The sequence below is a fragment of the Pavona decussata genome, unplaced genomic scaffold, assembly GCF_977016875.1.
Source record: "Pavona decussata unplaced genomic scaffold, jaPavDecu1.1 SCAFFOLD_114, whole genome shotgun sequence".
In the NCBI taxonomy this organism is placed as follows: Eukaryota; Metazoa; Cnidaria; class Anthozoa; order Scleractinia; family Agariciidae; genus Pavona; species Pavona decussata.
Genome location: NW_028145528.1, coordinates 174,991 through 196,458, shown reverse-complemented (window position 1 = coordinate 196,458; position 21,468 = coordinate 174,991). Strand labels below are relative to the sequence as shown.

Here is a 21,468-nt window from a genome sequence, read left to right as displayed (position 1 = left end):
ACTTAGTTATGTGCTCTGTAACTTATATGATATTTAGTTTGAGTAGACTTTCAGAGTAGTGTAAATTAATGAAAATTCTGAATAAGTGGAAATAAACAATAGATAATGGGGAACAGATAAATATCAATTACGTAAGTACATGCTGGTGTAGACAACTGTTAAGTACTACTATATACATAGCCCGTTTATTTGCAATCTCGGCTCAAGCTCAAGCCTAATCAAATGATAACAATAACAATCATCATTTTAAAAAAATAACATAATCATCATCATCACCATCGTCATCTCAATGCGGGTGCAAAAAGCGAGAACCCTTAACAAATAAAGGCCGGAAAAGATATAATGACAAAGTAATAAATAAAAAATAATTAATTCCAAGCTAGCTTGCCTATATCTTCCCCCGTGAATGCCATTTTGCAACAAACCGCCATCACGTTAAGAGGAATTTTCGAAGGCGTGATTATGAGATGTCAGGGTCGCATTGCAATGTATACAAAGCAAATCTGGAAAGACTCCATAGAAGGGAACAGGCAAATGAATCCCTATCGATTTTTACGTTTCCAATTCCTTTTTTTTTTTCTCAGTTTTCTTTTTTTCACCTTTTGGTAGGCAAAGCGATACAAAACGAAGCATTTTATAAGGATGGCTTCAAGGATTTATAAGCACAATTATAAGCAGTACCGAAACTGTCTGGTCCTTCACAAGCACGTTTTCGGTGACAATTAAAACTAATTAACTTTTCAGTTTAGACAATTTTAACTTATTCCTTGTATGATGGGTGAATAAGTTGTCACTGAACTTGTTCAAAAACTGGAACGACAAAAACTTCTCAGAATAAAAAAACAAACGCGAGAATATAAAAGTTATCGAATGCAGACTCGTCTAGGAAAAAATTGTTGGTGTATAGCCAGGCTTTATGGCCACATTTTTAGCTACTTTCGTCGAATGCGTCAGTTGTATAGTGGTGAGCATAGCTGCCTTCCAAGCAGTTGATTCGGGTTCGATTCCCGGCCGACGCATACTTCCTTCTTTTATTTTTGTTATTTTTATATTTGTTTTTTTTTTTTTTATATCGCATTTTTCAGCACGACATCCCTTTTGCCAACCTACGCGTACAAGTAAAAAAAGGTTTTAACTTAGGCTCGACAATAGAATTGCACTGTAGTTATTTTATTTCTTTCTTACGACAAAGGTGATGTCTCTTGCACGTATTCATGGTTAGTTTTCATGTGATGCCATCAAAATTCTAAACCTTAAAGAAAGGCCAACACAAATCTGCTGTTTAAACGTGTACGTCTACGCGTCTACGTCTTAAACATGTTACGTCTACGACAGGGTCCCATGGTGTAATGGTTAGCACTCTGGACTTTGAATCCAGCGACCCGAGTTCAAATCTCGGTGGGACCTTGACGGAGCCCCTTTTTATTTTTCAATACACACTGAGAAACTCTGTTCCTTTTTCTCTCTTTCTTGGTGTTGTTCAAGAAACCAGATTCACAAAGCCCTCCTAAGATAAAATTTTAAAGTATTGTTTCTTAATAATAACTTATTGTTAAATTAATAATAGACAATTGTTCAAAAACAATACTTCAAATACATCTTTACATAGGCGGGCTTCGTGAAACTGACCTTTGACCTCCAGTCAGCGCACTGTTACCAAGGGTTCCACCTCGGTCCATTCCTTTCTCTTTAACAACGACTATTTGCTTCAATTATCGGCGCATTGTTGTACAGCAGTTATCTTAAATTCATTTTTGTCTCCATTCTTCTTTGAACTAACATTCCCGCCTCTAAACGTGTAGTGGAAACAACATAAGTTAATTTCAAACGTTTTTGTATTCAAATGGAAGTCGAATGGATTAAATTTTAAGAGGATGGATGATTAAAATGAACAACTTAAAAGGCTTATCCACATCGAATGGATGATTAACAGGAGCAAGGCGTCGGTGGTATAGTGGTGAGCATAGCTGTCTTCCAAACAGTTGACCCGCGTTCGATTCCCGGCCGACGCAGTGCATTTTCTTACTCTTTTATTTTCGTTTTCTGTTGATTATAAATCCCTTTGCCAAACTGTAGCATACTAAGTGTATCTATCCCTTTTGGTTTAAGGACGGTGTCTACTATTATTTCTGCGCATACGTTCTGCACATCTCGAGTAATCTCGTTCCCAGAGCCCACGTGTCTTTTGGTCAGCGCCAAGACACGGAGCTGAGGTACTGGTGACACAGCGGCAAAATGAGTGCGCATGCTCCGGGGATTTGTGATTCAATCGTGAATCAACTTTTTTGTTGCATAAGATATGTGATGGAACAAGTTCGAAGGAACCTTTCCTGATAGTGGCAACCTTAGCTATTTTGATTTGGGCTTATCCACGCGAAATGAAAACAAGCAATTGAAATTTTAAAAAAGCCGCCCTTTTGCCGAGTAAGAGTGCTCACGCGTGACGAGCATGCGCAGTCATTTTGCCGCTGTGTCGGTACTGGTAGACCAAAAGACACGCTGACTAAAAGACACGTGGGCTCTGGGAACGAGATTGCATCTCGAGATACTCGGGTTTCCTATGGGTGGTGTCTACTAATACAGGGATATTTTTGTGCGGTTTAAAACTATGTGAAGAAAGCAGAACTTAGCAAGTGCTCTTGGTATTTAAAAAAAAAATTTGGAGTAACCATGCACTTTTCAGAGATAATAAACCTTCAATTTGATTAAAAAATGCCAAACATTTCTTTGTATTGCTGGTATGTACTGTCACGCAGTAAAAAAATAAATCGAAAACCATCCGGTAGAAAAAGTTGAGAAGTTGTGATATTATAGAGGATGACTGAAGGAGACAATTCTCCAAATTTTAGGCCTGTAAGTCTCCCCAAACGTCAGATATACGTTGAAATGTTTTGCAGAAATTTACAGAGCCCAGTATGGATCCGCCATCTTGGTGTACCTTAGTGGAACACCAATATGGCGGCCGAAAAATAGTGTTAACATCTGGAACTTACTTTGGCTATCTAGCGACTGATTAGCAGTACTGAACACCAAAACCACTTAAATAAGCACTTTCTCTAATGTTCTAACTTCTAAAAGGCTGAAAATAATGAGATAAGCATATATTTTTAAACAGAGTCGATCGTAGCTCTTTGTCACGCAACTCCATAACCGTGAAATTCAAACTTTCTCTGATTTCCAAACGAAGGACGCTGTGGAGCTGTAAAATTGTAAACAGTTATAAATAAACGGCCTCTTATGCCTAATGAGGATAAAAACTTTAGAGGCTCTTTAGTCTTGGATTTTAGAAAATTATGACATCACATGCATACGAACAATTTTAGCACTTTTTAGAATTATTGTTTCTTCATCATTATCTAAAAAAATGCGTGGCTACCCCCAATTTTCTTTTAGGACTCCAATAGCCCTTGCTAAGATCTGCTTTTCCCACACAGTTATAAACTGCGCAAAAACCCTCTGTATTGGTAGGCACCGTCCTTATTTTTTTTTTTAAAGACTTTCATATTGTCATAAGGTCTTGATAGCGGGAAACAAGTAATATTTTTGAAGAGAAACGCAGGCACATTTTGAGATTGAAGACATTTTTTTAATTCTGCAACTTATTTCGTTACTGACGATCGCTGTTGTAATGGCCAAAACGTGTCTCCAAAATGTAAAAGAGTTGCTTTCCTTCAAAACTTTAACTTTCAATTCATACTCTGTTTAGACGATTAACAATTACTTTGGCAAACAACACGCAACCTAAGAACTTAAATGCGGCAAAAGAGTTCTTCGTATATTACGTAGTCCCAAATCTTTATTCCCTTAAACCTGTTTTAAATATGTTTCTCCATTTTTGGCTATTTTGACGAATTTGAGACATCACAGGAGTTAACGGTTTGCTCGATTTTTAGCTATTTCTACTAAATTCAAGCACAACGGATTTTTAGCTATTTAGACGAATCTGAGACATAACAGGAGTTAACGTATTGAAAGAGTTTTGGTTATTTTGACGAATTGGTGAGAGATAACAGATGTTAAAATTTTTCATGTGATCTTTGGCTATTTTGACGAATTTGAGACATAACAGGAGTTAACTTTTTATCGATTTTTGGCCATTTTGACGAATTTCAGTGAGGTTTGAAAAGAGATATCGTTTTGCACGATTCTATGCTATTTTGACTAATTTGAGGCATAACAGGAGTGTGGTAAGCTCTGCCGCAAGATAAGAATAGAAGAGATTCGCGTGACATATATATTTGTGGCATAAAGTTTTAAATTCGATTCTCGAACGAAGTTCAAAGGACCGTGTGCTGATGATTTCTTTAACTCTATACAACTTTACAGCTACTGGCCAGCGCAAGAATATTTCTGGTCTCACACTCGTTACAATTAGCAGAAGTAAAGAAATAATTTCATTACTTTCTTTACGACATTATTGCTGTTCTGTCTAGATTCTCTTTCTAACTGTTTACTCACTTATGTTAATCCATTTTGATTGTGTCCAGTTCTTTGCGTTAATTATTCTATTGCTTTTTTTCCTGTTGGTTAATACGTGATGACGCCATTCGCTTCTGATTGGTTTTCCGTTAAGCTATTGTTATTTGCCTATATAAGGGCAACACCAGCCGGATGGTTTGGGCGGAATCAGTAAACTAAGCGCACAGTATACAGAATGAACCCTCGTCTTTTGTTATTCATTGAACCCATTTATTTCCTTAGCACACTACAATTCAATACGGAATACAATTACCTTTCCATCCAATCACAAGAGTTAAGGTTTTGCTCAATTTTAGCTTTTTTGACGAATTTGAGACTTAACAGGAATGAAGAATCTGAGACCTACGTACAGAGACATATCCATCACGAATGTCGAGAGAGATATCAGAGGGGAGGTTCAAGGGGTGCAATTAGCAAACATGTCTGCTACACAGATAATCCGACAGTGGAGGAGGTTTCTCAGTCAAATGAAGAACAAGACCAGCTTGATTCGATTTCTTGCAAATGAGTTCAAGAAAGAGAAATACAAGGAAATTCTGCAACGCCAAAGAAAGGTTCTTTTCATTACAAGCGAAGAGAAATGGTGGAAGATCACAGGAGAAAGTGTCGAAGAGGTGCCGGAGCTAACAAGCTCACAAGAACAAGCTGATACGCGGCTTTTACTTCATGCTTCACACGCTTCCCAAGAGGGTCATCGAGCTGTCATTGTCGTCACAGAAGACAGAGATGTTTTTGTTTTGCTCCTTTCATTCTGTAGAGCCATGAACACAACCATCTTGCAGATGTGTGGCTCCAGTACACGCACCAAGGTGATTGACATGAAGAAAATCACAACCGTGCTTGGTGAAGACACATGCATTGGTGTGCACGCTTTTACAGGCTGTGATAGCGTAAGTGCATTTGCAGGCAACGGAAAAACAAAAGCCCTAAAGATGCTTAAGGATTATGCAGAAGTCAAAGAAACTTTCTCTAGATTGGGCGAAGAATGGCAACTTCCACCTGACCTCTTCACCCGTATAGAGAAATCCACCTGTGATCTCTATTCATCTCGAGCTACTGAAGTGAATGCTGCGCGCTACAATCTCTTCTGTTCCAAGAATGGTGAGATGGAATCCTTTCAACTACCACTGTTTAAAGATTCCCTTCAGAAACACACCCTGCGTGCTAACTATCAAGCGGGTATCTGGAAACGATGTCTTCAACAACATCCTACAATTCAAGTCCTGCCGGCATGGGATGGAAACTGCAGCAAGTGGAAGAGCGAGGAGAACTTCAGTTTGACTGGATGGATGGAAAACCTGCTCCTGATGCAGCCCTAGAGCTACTTGCATGCCGTTGTACAAGGTCCTGCAAGCTTCCCAGCTGTGTTTGCTTGGCTAATGGTCTGAAATGTACAGACATTTGCACTCTGAAAGAATGCCAAAACCAAGTTGAAGGCGATGAAGAAATTGATCTTTATAATTCAGATGATGACACAAATGACTCAGATGATACTGATGATGAAGATTAGGTGCAAATGTTTGTTTTTGAAGCTATTTAAATAAATGGAAAGAGAGAATGAAAAAAAAAGCTAAGAACGAAATAGAGAAAAAAAAGAAAGAAAGAAATGTCATTGTAAGTCACTTGTACATACGTTGATTTAGTCTTTCTGTCACACAATTTCGCAAGAGAGAGACTGGAAACTAGCACAAAAGTCAAATATAATGGAGTAAAAATGTAAATATGACCAATTTTGATAACACTTCGCGTAAAGCAAGTCATTTGAGATGACAACAGTAGTATTTTGATTTAGAAGAAACCTTTAATGCAGATAAAGTAAGAATTAACAATGAAAGCAATACTAAGATTTGACTTCTTGAACTTTGATCCAGTTATCGGTCACGTAAATAAATTCAGATCACAAATAAGTCAATTAGCATTTGTTTTAGTGTTGTAAATTATGTAAGTTGTTCAAACCAGAGCTTTTTGACCATTATCAATTAAATGTCTCAACTCGATGATAAGTTGAATAGTGTGATGATTTATATTTTGAATCGAAAAATCAAGCCTCAGGGATGGGGAAGGGGGGGGGGGGGGGAGAAACGCTTCGTACACCATATAGCTGTACCGGATACATTGCTATCACCCAAAAATATAAACTGGGGATATCAAGAAACATTTTAATGTACATTAGCCTTCGCCCCCCTGAGTGGTACCAAATGGCCAATTTTGGCTCCCTGGCTCATGCACTATTAAGCTTGTTCATGATCTGTGGCTATTTTGACGAATTTGAGACATAACAGCAGTTAACTTTTTCTCGATTTTTGGCCATTTTGACGAATTTGAGGCTTGACAACAGATCCATTTTTTGCTCGATTTTATGCTATTTTCAAGAATTTGAGACATAACCAGAGATAAAAGGATTGAAGTAGGAAAAGAATCATCTTATGCTCTACGTTTGCCGATTTTAACGAATGTGAGACCAGAAATATTCGCCCGCTAGCCACTAGCAGTAAAGTTGCATAGAGTTAAAGAAATCGTCAGCATATGATCGTTTAAGCTTCTGAAGGGAATCGAACTTAAGAGTAAATGTCTGTAAAAACCAAAGAAATCCCGGACACAGTTCAAAATTCGAATTCGCTCATACTTTGTAGATTGATAGGCCCTAGTGCCACACTTATGAAAAGGACATCCATTTAACCAAATAACCACTCGTTAACGAGAAACGAATTTTAAATTACCAACGGCATTTTTGGTCAACAAAGCCTGAAATAATGTCAACATTCATTAAGCTACCGAATCAAGCAATCGTAACTTTTGAATCTCTTACACGCAAATCCTATTCATTAAATGCTTTTTTAGTTCTCTGACTTGTAACATAGCCAGGCAACTCTTCTTATAAATATTTTACGATTTTTTTTAAGGAATGCCAACGGCTTCTCTTAAAGGCTTTGTTAGGACCTCCAACAAACTAGCCATAACTACCTGTGGTACTCAAAACATCTCACCGAAAAACCTTCTGGGGGTACAATTTATGATAGTTTTCAGTTTCTATCGCTTCAATTTCTTGGGATCTTTCGTACGTTAAGAAAAAAACATTTCTAAACTGAGCATATTTTCACTATCCGCCATTTTGAAATGAACAACAAACACACTTGAATTGTTTATAAAACTTACATTGTTTTATTCAAAAGAGCCGCTTGAAACATCTATTTGTACGAAGTATCAACTGCTGTAAATCCCTTTTATGTTCTTTTTTGTGAATTGAAATCATAACCTAAAGTGTAGCAAGTTAACATAACAAAATCGCGTCTGGCAATGGTTTTGCCGTGACTCACCTCATTCCTGTCACTGACCTTCAACAAACTTGATTTCTTTGCCGTTATTTTCTTAGTTCTCGGTTTAATCTTACGTTCCCTACTATACAAGCCAAGCTACAAACCATTGTGAATCTTTCACCGCGAGCTCAGCCGTTCCAACCGGAAATTTGTGCAGTATTTTCGTCTATTTCGAATACAGTTTTACAGAAATTCACGTGATCAACACGGAACGTCACTTTGTGTTACTTTGCGTCACGCTCACGCAACTTCCAATACCCCTTCTTTGGCAAAACTCGCTTACGCGAACCTTGAGACTGGAAAAGGTCAAAACTGGCAAACAAATTTTATAACTTAAGCTAAGCGAAAAAAGACAATAAACTTCTTGTCGCTATTTGTCTAGGAAGACGTGAATTAACTCAACGGGAACTCCAACCAATAAACCGGCAAATGGGTGGCTTACTGCAGTACACATTTGTTTTACGAACTTAAAAAAGATTGAATAAAAGTCAAGGCTTTTTAAAGCACTTTCAGGCTAAGGTTGACTAAAAATAGAAAATGAATAAATGTTTTTAAGCTGACTGTGATCAGCTTGTACCATATAACTGGGTGTTCATATACCTTATGCAAAAATGACTGACATTTTAACATTCCCGTTTGTTGCATTCACTAGCCTCGTTCAAGGTAAAATACTCTTTTGATTTTTAAACTCAATAACGAAGCTAGTGAGGCTAATTTGAATGCAAACAAAAGGATATTAAAATGTCAGTCATTTTTGCATAGGGTCTATGCCCCCACCCTCCCACCCATTTTCTTTAAAATGAAACTCACGGTCGCGCGCGACAAGACAGTTACCGTTTCGCAGGACTTTCGCGCGCGGGGCAAACTCACGCACAGCGTCTTCTATTTGTCGCTCAAAAATTGTGACTGAAAAAGAACAAGAATTTATTTTAGCCCAGATTCTAGCGGAGGTAGAGAATCTGGCCCTTCGATCTTCGTCCTTAACCTATTGCAAACACTTTCATTATATTCAATTCTGATCAAACGAGGACTGCATGAAGTGCACCAACCACACATAAACTAAACACTTTAGGGGTTTGTCAAAATAAACAATTCTATATGAAAACGTATTCTGGCAGACTTGTCTTCCCTAACACTCCTTTATTAATGCCAAATTTTTGGCAACTTTAGCTTATGTTGCACTGTCCAATTGCAGCTTACAATGTGAGATTTGGAAAGGTTGTTATAATAATAATAATAATAATAATAATAATAATAATAATAATAATAATAATAATAATAATAATACAGTCAACTCTCTCATAGCGACCACTTCTCATAAGCGACCACCTTCCGTAAGCGACCACCTTGTAAACAACGGTTTTGTTTCTCAGTTAAATACTGTTTCAAGAGCTGTCTCGTAAGCGACCACCACTCAAATTTCTTAAGGGACCGCGACCACTTTTTAGGCCAGAAATTACACATTCTTTTGTTTTCTGTTTCCGGTAAGCGACCACACAACATAATCACGTATGATCGCATGTAAATCATTACTTAGAAGTGACAAAAGTTCAATTTTGATGACGCTTCCCCGTACTGCTGACAGATAATGACAGTTTACAGACAGAGAAGATGGCTACAATTAGATCTTTAGGTAAACGGGAATTGTTACAGTGATCTGTTCCAGAATGAACCATGAACCATGTTACACAAAGTTTCATCAGAAGAATGAATAAATGTGAAAAAATCAAATAAATAAGTTTCTATTTGCCTGATTTTAGCTGCTAAGGTAACATTTTTTTGTAATTAATTAATCAATCCAGTATTAGGCTTAGTTTGTTGATCTTTCCCGTAAGCGACCACCTCCCGTAAGCGACCACTTTGTCGTGCACCAAGGGTGGTCGCTTACAAGAGAGTTGACTGTAATAATAATAATAATAATAATAATAATAATAATAATAATAATAATAATAATTATAATAATTATAATTTTGGCAGGTGTCATTTACGTGCACATGACCTTTCCCCAACAAGCTGGGTAAGCAGATCAATGAACGGTAAGTTCCATCCACATTTAATCCCAGATTCTCACAAAGCTCCCTTAACATTTTAACTGGAAAATTTGATAACTTCTTCTCGCTCGCCAAGCTGCATGACTTTATCGATCGCCAACCTAATCTCGACATTCCAGAACCGACTGAGATCAGGGTACGAGATTACCGCCAACCTATACCCAAACGTTCACTGTGCAAGGGACATATGGTCATTTCCTGGATGTTCGGCGGTGTTTGAAAACAGGCTGGCACTTCTTGCTAGTATGAGCTCGACTTCCGTTTCACAGCCACTAAATTTCAACAGTTTTTTGTGACCTGATACACTCTTGTTGCACGACACAAGAGGTAGGATCCCACACGACAGAATCCTACTTCTTGAATCACATCCACATTCACCACCGACCAAAAGAGAGAAAGACATTTTCCTTCTTCTGACCAGACGTATCATCTTTCGGTTAACAGCCGCATTTCGGAAACATGAAAGAAAAGAGTCGGCTCCGAAAGGTTGTTCATTTCAGTAAATATTCTAATAAGTTTTATTAAACTGAGAACCGGGTCTGCGAGATAACTGTCTTTGCTTCGAATTTGATGTAATGACGGCATTTATCCTTTCATGATATTTGTTTTTATTCCATTTCGAGTTTCGTTTCGACTGATTTGCTTTCTTCACTTTGCAAGAGACTCTTTAACCGAGGCACGTATTCAAACAATACTTGGCATTGCTACGGTTTCACGATTGCCGCGGGTCACAGCACACCGTTTTGGACAGAACAGGTACATAATCATAGACATTATGGAGTTCAATACACTTTGGACTTATACTGCCGTCTTGAGGTAAATTGAAGGGGTAAAGTAATGACGGAAGGCCATGTGACGTTTACTGTGAGAAACGGCCCTTCGACAAGGGTAATTTGATACAAACAGGTAAGCTTATTTCAATCCATTTCCTTGTCGGATATGTGAAAATCTGTAGTAGTCCCGAAACATTTTATTCTTGGATATTTGATCCACCAAAAAAGGGAAATTTTGGACTGACGCTTTCGAAAAAAAACAAAAAAAACAAACAAACAAACAAACTCAAATACATGCTCAGTCAGTGTCTGGTTCTCACCCATTCGAAAGGGGCAGCACTAAAAGTAGGAATCCGGAATCTGAAATCCGAAATCCAGAATCCAGAATCCGGTTCCAGCGGAAGCCTCAAGATTCAACAATAAGGTTGTACAAAGATTGTCTCCAGAAAACCTTAACATAGTTTCAAAATGAAGATATAGACTATCAAATTTCTTTTCTTTACTGTACGCTCGATCGTTTTTAAATGTTTTAACCGTGAGGCCAATCATTTTTCATTTGCGGGAAATAATGACTTAATTAGATTTTTTCTCTGGTGCCACGAATCGAAAAATATAACATTTGCGTTGACAATATTTTCAGACAATTTTTGTACAATCTAATTGATCAATCTTGAGGATTCCTCTGGATCCGGAGTCCATTTTTCTGTTCCGTACTCCGGATTCCGGATTCCTGATTTTAGTTTTTCAAAATGGCGTCCGTCGGCAAATTTGTCATATTAGCAAACTTCAATGAAGTCGTATCACACAACTAACCGACATCCCAAAAAAATGCCAGCATAACTTTTGACATCTATCCTTTATTTGTATCTGCAGTATAGGTTGAGGTCCTAGTTTGGAGTACCGACATGATTTTTAGGGAGTTATTTTAGGGTACCTCAAAACTATTCGAAAAGAGTATCGAAGGTGGCTTCAAGAAAAAACCCATGACCGTTGTTAAGGAAGAAAATAACCGCTTTTCTTATCACTGCTGAATTTTCTAGAGACCAAACTAAAAAGTTCCAGCAAAGGAAGATTTACAGTGTATTTTTAACGAACACTAGAATGCTATGAATATTGTGAAATTTCGATCCAAATTAGCCTCAAAACCAACGCAAACGTTTTTATTAAATTACTCTTAAGGAAACGGATTTTAAAACGAACTAACCCTGTTTTGTTTAGTTTGGGTCAAAGGCCTATCTATAGAAAAAGTATGAGCGAAATCGAATTTTGAGCTGTGTCCGCGATTTGACGATCATATTTGATGCTTAGGGACATTTACTCTTAAAACTTTATGCCATAAATATCTCAAGCGTATCTCTCCCATTCTTTTCTTGTGGAAGAGTTTACCAAACGCGATTATCTACGACATTTTTGTTGTTTTGTCTACATTCTCTTTCCAACTGTTTACTCACTTATGTTAATCCATTTTGATTATGTCCAGTTCTTTGCGTTAATTATTCTATTGCTTTTATCCTGTTGGTTAATACGTGATGGTGTCATTCGCATCTGATTGGTTTTCCATCAAGCTATTGTTATTTGCCTATATAAGAGAAACACCACCCGGATGGTTTGGGCGGAATCAGTAAAGTTAGCGCACAGTATACAGACGGAACCCTCCTCTTTTGTTATTCATTGAACCCATGGATTTTTCTTAACACACTACAATTCAATACGGAATACATTTACCTTTCCATCCAATCACCCTTCACCCAAACATAACACAACGCAGCGCTAGAAAAGAACAACACAATATGACGCAAGACAAGCACAATAAAACAAAAGAAAGTTACTAAACACAAAGCAACATACCTACTGAACAAAACACAACACAACACCAGACAACTACAAAACAATACAGTACAACATAACACAACACAACACAACACAACACTTGGGAAGCCAGCCACATTCAATTTTAAATCCGGACGTTCATTTTCAAAAGTTTTCGATATGAAGTGTTTCTGAAGAATCTCGATTTTTGTTCCCTCGTGAGAAATCTGTTACCAAATGAAATATTTCCTTTTCACAAACTTGAGACCACCAAAGAGTGAATTGTTAACTAAATTATTGGCCATTTTCAGGACATTGAGACCAGAGAAATTTTAGACCAGAACGGAATTAACTTATTGGCCGATTTTCGAACTATTTTGACGAATTTAGGACGTAACATGAGTGTATGTTTTTCAAGATTATTGGATATTTGTAAACATTTCACACATAACAGGAGTTAAGGTTTTGCTTGATTTTTTAGCTTTTTTTTTTTTTTACGAAATTCAAGGACAACGGGAGTGAAGGTTTTCCGAGATTTTTGGCTATTTGGGCGAAACTAAAACATAAAAGGAGTTAAGAACCGTTGGCAGTAACTTTCGAGAATCCGGCGACAGAAGCGAAAATTCGAATTTCTTTTTATTTGCCCCAAAAGACCCTTTTGGTGAACTATTTTCAAAAATAATATTCAAAAGTTCCAGCGAATTTTTTTTTCGGAAAAAATTGGGAAAGTTCGAAATTGGCCTCAACGTGTCCGATAGCCCGATTTAAATTATGCAAATTAGTACATTTTCAAAACTCTCGTTCAAGACAAGGCAACGTTTTCTCGAGTTCACACTTTCACAATCGTTTTTACATCCCTTGTGCTTGCTTCCAAACTTTATTTTATCTCGACCTGAACATTCTTTAATTTGAAGTTAGCAACGTAAAGAATACAATGTTTGCTATTTCTTAGATAGAGTGATTTTAGCCATATTTCAGATAACCATATCATCGGGGATATACGAATATACTGGTAATGAAATAACTTTTTGAACGGGAGATTTTTCTTATTTATCATGTTAGAATATTTAGTTTGGCCCGTGAAAAACGAGCGCGCTAGGACGAGATGTGTGGAATGCACTTTGACACAATTCGCCATTTCAGCACTTCATGTTCCTCCTGTTACTTTGCATGTGTCAATACAGTTCACGGAAACTTTTAGACAAAAGCCAAGGTCTCTGGTTTTCATTTCATGCTTTAATACACGTAAATAACTAGCTTTAAACTTGAGAGCTCCCCATATTAGCATTAAGGCATCAAATGATTCTTTTCAGGTGAAATTTTCGAGTTTATATTGAGCCGTTCAAGTGAGATAAAAGAGCCGTTTCCAGGGAAACAACTTGCATTGAAAACAGTGAAATTAATACCCTGTCTCTCATATCATGCTACACTTCCAAACTGCCGTTATTTTTAAGCTAGAAAGTGTAAATGCTCCCTTTTTACGTGACCTAAAACAGAACTTGTCATGCAATGAAAGTTATTCGCGTTGTCCAAAACTTTAAATTTCTAATATGCGGAATTACAGACAACTTTCAGCCATGCCTCGGGGATGTGACATCGCCAGATATAATGTGAGTAACGATTGCAGAGAAGTAAGAGCATTTTTTATATCTAGTATTCAGTCGTGTTATCCGGTTGTGATTGAATGAGTCAAGTAGTCAGTAACAATGTTGCACTATTCTTCAGTATTTTCGACAAACACACAGAAAGAACAAAAGCTTGGTTGGCAAGTGTTAATTTAATTATGCATACAGTCTTTGTTCAAAGGAAACAATAGGGATAACAATAGTACGCCGTTGGGATTACTTCGCTTTGTTCCTCTTAGTTTTATATTTTCTTTCTAAGTCTATATGGGCTTTGCCGAAATCTTCGAATTTTCGCTTCTGTCGCCGGATTCTCGAAAGTTACTGACAACGGCTCTTAAGGTATTGGTAGATTTTTGGCTATTTTGACGAATTAATGAGAGATAACAAAAGTTAAAAATTTTCATGATCTTTTAATATTTTGACGAATTTTAGGCATAAGTGGAGTTTACTTTTTCTAGATATTTGGTTCTTGAGGAATTTAAGACAAAAGGAGTTAAGATTTTTCTAGATTTTTGGCCATTTTGACGAATTTGCGTGATAATAGGAGTGAAGATTTTTCACGAATTTGGCTAATTTTATGAAATACAGACAACAGGAGTAATGTTTTTCTCGATTTTTGGTTCTTTAGAGTAATTTGAGACATAACAAGAGTGAGGTCTTGAGGAATTTGACTCATAAAAGGAGTCAACGTTTTTGTTGATTTTTGGTTATTTTGAAGAATTTGAGACATTACAAGAATTTTGGTTTTGCTACATTTTTGGCTATTTTGACGAATTTGAGACATAACCGTATATTTTTTACTATTTTTGGCTCTTTTGTTGAATTTGAAACATTTGAAACAGGTCTTTTTTCATTTTTCTAAATTTAGAGATAACGGGAGTGAAGATTTGTCAAGATGTCTTGCTGTTTAGACAAATCTAAGACATAACAGGAGTTAAGGATTTCATCGATTTTGGGGTATTTTGACGAATATTAGACATAACAGGAGTTAGGGTATAGCTCGATTTTGGGCTATTTTGACGAATTTGAGACCTAATAGTAGTGAAGAATTTTCACGATTTTTGGCTATTTTTATAATGATAAGGCATGACAAGAGTTAACTTATTTCTCGAGTTTTTACTAGTTTTACGAACGTGAGACATAAGAGGAATTACGGTTTTTCTCAGCAATTGGCTATTTTTACGAATTTGAACGCTTTCCTCTATTTTTGGCTATTTTGAGGAATTTGAGAAATAACAGGATTCAAGTTTTTGCTCAATAATTGGCTATTTTTATGAATTTCAGACATAAAAGAAGTTTTTCCTCTATTTGTGGCTATTTTGACGAATATGAGACATAACAGGAGTGAAGATTTTGGTGGACTTTTGGCTCTTTGACGAGTTTAGAGATAACAGGAGTTAAGATTTTCTCAATTTGTCCGTATTTTAACGAATTTTAGACATCACAGGAGACAAGGTTTTTGTCGATTCTTAGCTATTTTGACGAATTTGAAACATCACAAGAAGCAAGGTTTTGCTCGATTTTGGCTTTTTTGACGAATTTGAGACATCACAAGAAGTAAGATTTTGCTCAATTTTGGATTTTTGACGAATTTAAGGCTGAACAGGAGTGACAGTTTTTCAAAATATTTGGGCTATTTTGACGACACAACAGGAGTGAACATTTTTCCAAGTTTTTAGCTATTTTGAAAAATTTGAAACATTACATGATTTTTAAATCTGAAAAAGGTTTCTCTCCATTTTTACTCAATTCGGATATAACTGGAGTGACGTTTTTCGGAGATATTTGGCTATTTTAACGAATTTGAGACGTAAAAGGAGTGTAGTTTTTTCTCCCTTTTTGAGTGATTTCTCGAATTTAAACATAACAGGAGGTAATGTTTTTCTCGATTTTTGGCTACTTTTACGAATTTGAGAAATGACAGCAGTGAAGATTTTTCTCGAGTTTTTGTTATTTCGAACTGGAGACAACAGTAATTAAGTTTTCGCTCAATAATTGCCTAGTTTTACGAACTGGAGACATAGAAGAAGTGAAGGCATTCCTCCATTTTTGGCTACTTTGACGAATTTGAGACATAACAGGAGTGAAGATGTTTTAAGACTTCTGGCTACTTTGAAGAATTTGAGACATGACAGGAATGAGACTTTTTCTCGATTTTTGGTTCTCTAGTTGAATTTGAGACATAACAGGAGTGAAGATTTTGTTCAATGTTTTGTGTATTTTTAGGAATTTGAGCCTTAAAAGGAGTGAAGATTTTTCAAGATTTTTTTTCTGAAGAATTTCAAACATCACAGGATTTAAGATTTTTCTCTATTTTTACTGAATTCAGGTATTATGGAAGTGATTTAGGCGCTATTTATAGGTTGTGCCAGGAATGGATACTCTTAAACAAGACTGAACACCTTATGATAATTATGATACGTCTTGGCGTAGACAAGAACAGAAACCATTGAATTTTTTAGAACTCCATTTATCCAGGGAACAGCGATTTTGAGAATTCGAGGCGTCCGTACACTATTTTGATTTTAACTTAATTTTTTTAACTGTTAAGTTTGAGGTAAGTTTTCTGTTCTGTGAACATCATAAGCTGCCCAACCCTGTTTACGAGTATCCCTAGCAACCATGATTTATTTGACAACTTGGGATTGAGAAGATTGACTCAGCTTGACATTCCTCATAAGGCTTAGAGAATTTTCTTATTTTCCTGAATGTGCAACAAGCAGGATTCCTTTGTTAAAGCAAATATCTGACTGTAAATACCTTGGCTTTTTGGTTGCTGACTCATTTATTCTTCTTCCTCTTCATTTCATTCAACACGGTAAAACCTTCAAATCTATACTTAACTCATGATCGTCTTTCTATTTTACAGGTTATCTGGAACCCTCTCTAATATTGGCAGTTTATTATAAAAAATGAAGATTATTTATCTAATTCTAAAAGTGCTTGCTTGGACTACAACACGCAAAGTTCATTTGAAACTGTTTCCAAACTAAATTCTTAGAGTGAAACTAAATAATCTGAATGTAAACTGTGATAAACTACTGTGTGTCCCGGATACACAGTAAGCGTCCTGAACTTAGTTATGTGCTCTTTAATTTATATTTAGTTTGAGTAGACTTTCAGAGTAGTGTAAATTAATGAAAATTCTGAATAAGTGGAAATAAACAATAGATAATGGGGAACAGATAAATGTCAATTACGTCAGTACATGCTGGAGTAGACAACTGTTAAGTACCACTATATACATAACTTGTTCATTTGCAATCTCGGCTCAAGCCTAGTCAAATGATAACAATAACAATCATCATCAATATCATAATCATCTTCATCACCATCGTCATCTCAATGCGAGTGCAAAAAGAGAGAACAATTGGTAAATAATGGCCAGAAAAGACATAATGACAAAGAAATAGATAAATAAACAAGTAAATAAATAATTCCAAACTAGCTTGCTTATATCTTTCCCCGTGAATGCCATTTTGCAACAAACCGCCATCACGTTAAGAGGTTTTTCCAAGGCGTGATTATGAGGTCGTAGTTTCGATGTCAGGGTGCATTGCAATGTATACAAAGCAAACCCGGAAAGACTCCAGAGAAGGAAACAGGCAAATGAATCCCTATCGATTTTTTCGTTTCCTTTTCCTTTTTCTTCTCAGTTTTCTTCTTCTTCTGCTTCTTCTTCTTTTTTTTTCACCTGCAAGGCGATACAAAACGAAGTATTTTATAGGGATGGCTTCAAGGAACAAAAACGAAAAGCATAATTATAAGCTACCGAAACTGTCTGGTCCCACACAAGCACGTTTCCCTGTATATTAACTTTTCAGTTTAGACAATTTTAACTTGTTCCTTTTGTGATGAGTGAATAAGTTGTCACTGAACTTGTTCAAAAACTGGAACAACAAAAACTTCACAAATTTTGCATTACACGCGAGAATATAAAACTTCTCAAATGCAGACTCGCCTACGAAAAAATTGTTCGTGTATAGCCAGCCTTCATGGGAACATTTTTGGCTATTGACGTCGAATGTGTCGATGGTATAGTGGTGAGCATAGCTGCCTTCCAAGCAGTTGACCCGGGTTCGATTCCCGGCCGACGCATAGTTCCTTCTTTTATTTTTGTTTTTTTTTTTAATCGCATTTTTCATCTTGAAATTCCTTTTGCCAAACTACGCGTCCAAGAAAAAAAAACGTTTTAACTTAGGCTCGACAATAGGCTTGCACTGTAGTTGTTTTATTTCTTTCCTACGACAAAGGTGATGTATTCATGGTTAGTTTTCATGTGATGTCATTAAAATTCTAAACCTTAAACAAAGGCCAACACAAATCTGCTCTTTAAACATGTTCTCTGCTACGATGGGTCAAACCTTCAAAGATAATTTCATGTCCATCTATTGCTTGTTCCTTGCTTCCGTATAGAAATAAGACATTTGAAATTTGATCAAATTGGTGGCAGCTTGCACCACAGAGATTCTCAAAACCGTGTCATCAAGCCAATGTTTTTCTGTGACTTTTTCATTGTTAAGCTTGATAATGATGTTAAGATATGATACTCTCTGATGAATTCTGAAGAGAAACTAGGAAAATGGAGTTAATTGTCTGCTTGGTTGCCTTGTTGCAGTCCTGAAAGAGGGGCACCAACATGGCGGACGCATACTGAGTCTTGTAATTTTTTGAGAATTATTTTCTCGATAACATTGTTATGCAGAGAACTATATAGAGCCAGAAATTGATCTAGCTGTTCCTTTTCCCCTATCGTTTAACTCTTTCGTTTCTGTATCTTGTTCATCGAACTCAAACTCATTTTATCATAGTGAGGAAAACTATGATAGTACGTCAATATCTGATTTCCTTTGACAAACATGACTGTCACGATCTTGTTGCCATGGACGCATCACGTCATGAAATTTTATACCAAATTGTTGCCAGTCTAATTTCAGGAATATTTACAAAGTTTGATAGTGTCTGCTTACAAATTGAAACTGGCGTTTATTTAACATGTTTAACCCAATCTAGACTAGGTTTTTGTTGTCTTCTAGAGACAATTTCCCCGACCCGCCTCTATAACTCCCACAATATTAAAGGTATGTCAATGAAACATAGAGAATGAACAGTACGTGCGGGGATATGTCCTTTCATGTCCACAATGAAAAGTCATGGTGCCATATGACGCGCCATGAATTTCTAACCGGTGGTCATCTTGCACGTAACCTTTTGTTCTTATCTGTGGGACTCTGAAGAAGAAAATAATGTATTTTTCCTTCTGTGAACCACCAGGCTTGCTTTTTTTGTAATATTTGTTTCGTTATTTTAACTTATTAGATCCTTTAATGTGGTATCGTTCCATTTTTGTTTTACTTTTTTTCATTTTGGATTCGCCATCTTGGATTTCTTAACTTACCCAAAACTTTATAAAACTGCCAAAGGTTTACATGAAAGCTATCAAAATAAAGAGACGAACGGTCAAATGATCTAAAATATGAAAATTACTATAATTACTTCATTGATCAAACAGTGATATTCCATTTCTGAAAAAGAAGATGTCCGTTTAAGTTTGATTGCCTTGGTATGATCAAATTCGGTGGATATTGACTTAACTTACCATACCAAATTGTGCTCCAACAAATTTCTCACAAATAAGTCGCAAAGTTTGGTGGCTCTAGCTTAGAAATAAATGAAATGGAAACTTTATTAACGTGTCGTAGCTTCTAGCGTACTAGAGTGACGCTAATTTGGGACACCTAACTACTTTACATTACAAAATATACATACGATCGATCAATACTACTATACAATGTGTTAGAAGACACCCAACTACCTATAAAAATTATAAAAATTAATAAAACTCATAAAAATAAATAAATACGGAAATAGTTGTTGCAGAGAAAACAGTCCCTACAAGTATTGTCGATCAGTTGAAATAAATCAGCTGATTTAATACGCTTTTTGAAGATAGAAAATAAATAAGATAATAAAAGAAGATAGAAACGTTTAAAATCATCCGCTCCCTTCCCTCCTTCCTGCCTATATCCGGTTAATAAGGCCATTTAATATTTTGCTATTTCTCGTGTCCAGGGTCCCATGGTGTAATGGTTAGCACTCTGGACTTTGAATCCAGCGATCCGAGTTCAAATCTCGGTGGGACCTTGACAGAGCCCCTTTTTATTTTTCAATATACACTGAGAAACTCTGTCCCTTTTTCTCTTTTTTTGTAGTATTCAAGAAACAAGAATCACGAAGCCCTCCTAAGATAGATTTTAAAGTATTGTTTCTTAATAATAGCTTATTGTTAAATTAACAATAGACAATTGTTCAAAAACAATACTTCAAATACAACTTTACATAGGCGGGCTTCGTGAAACTGACCTTAGATCTCCAGTCAGGGCAGAATGAAAGGAATGGAATAGACTGTTTATTATTTATTCACCAGGCTTAACATATTCCATCACATTATTTCCATTGGGCATTTGCCACACATTGACATACCAATCCTAGCAGTATGCAGGATGTTTGTCCCATGAACCTAGTTTAATGGCCTTAGCTCCCACAAGTCTCCTGTAGCTCAGTGCTAGAGCACCCGAACTAGTAATCGGAAGGTCTTAGGTTCGACTCCTGATAGGAGCACTCGGATATCTTTTCCGAGTATGCCTGTGTCATTTACTGATTGATACATCATTCTCCAAAGAACTATACCAACTCAAAAGGGCCTAAGCCTGAGTGTTTTAACTGAGAAGGGCAATAGCTTTTCCCAGCTTTATGTCTCAAATTCTCAAAATAGCCAGAAATCATAAAAAATCTTCACTCCTGTTGTCTCAAATTCGTCAAAATAGTCAAAACTCGCGCAGACCTTAATTTCTTAATTCCTGAGATCTCCCTAATTCGTCAAAATAGTATATAAAAAGGCAGCTATGCTCACCACTGTACCACCGACGCCTTATTCGTGTCAAAACATCCATCCGATGTGGATAAGCCTTTTAAAGTTGTTCATTTTAATCATCCATCCATTTACAATTTTATTCCATTCGACTTCCATTTGAATATAGAAACGTTTGAAATTAACTTATGTTGTTTCCACTGCATGTTTAGAGGCGAAAAAGTCAGTTCAATGAAAAATGGAGCCAAAAAATTAATTTAAGATAACTGCTGTCTGTACAACACTGCGCCGATAATTGATGATAATAGTTGTTGTTAAAGAGAAAGGAATGGACCGAGGTGAAACTCTTGGTAACAGTGCCATAATTCATAATTCTCACAGATATGTCATATCAGGACTGCTTGGACAGACTAGGCCTGCCAACGCTAAAAGAGAGACGCAATGAACTATGTAAACGACCCTTTGATTCAATCGCCAACAACTCGGGGCATAAACTACACAACTTACTGCCTCCAAGAAATGAACAAAGCTACTGCCTGCGAC

At 36.6% G+C, this 21,468-nt stretch overlaps 4 non-coding genes across 4 annotated transcripts; all 4 read left to right on the top strand.

Annotated features, from left to right (window-relative positions):
• The first annotated feature begins 1,335 nt into the window (after positions 1–1,335).
• Positions 1,336–1,407, top strand: Trnaq-uug (transfer RNA glutamine (anticodon UUG)). Its single transcript has one exon. It is a non-coding gene; the product is annotated as a tRNA-Gln (tRNA).
• Positions 1,408–1,940: 533 nt separating this feature from the next.
• Positions 1,941–2,012, top strand: Trnag-ucc (transfer RNA glycine (anticodon UCC)). The gene has a single exon. It is a non-coding gene; the product is annotated as a tRNA-Gly (tRNA).
• A 16,068-nt stretch (positions 2,013–18,080) lies between these two features.
• On the top strand, positions 18,081–18,152 carry Trnag-ucc (transfer RNA glycine (anticodon UCC)). The gene has a single exon. It is a non-coding gene; the product is annotated as a tRNA-Gly (tRNA).
• Positions 18,153–20,126: 1,974 nt separating this feature from the next.
• Trnaq-uug (transfer RNA glutamine (anticodon UUG)) lies at positions 20,127–20,198 on the top strand. Its single transcript has one exon. It is a non-coding gene; the product is annotated as a tRNA-Gln (tRNA).
• The last annotated feature ends 1,270 nt before the right edge of the window (positions 20,199–21,468 follow it).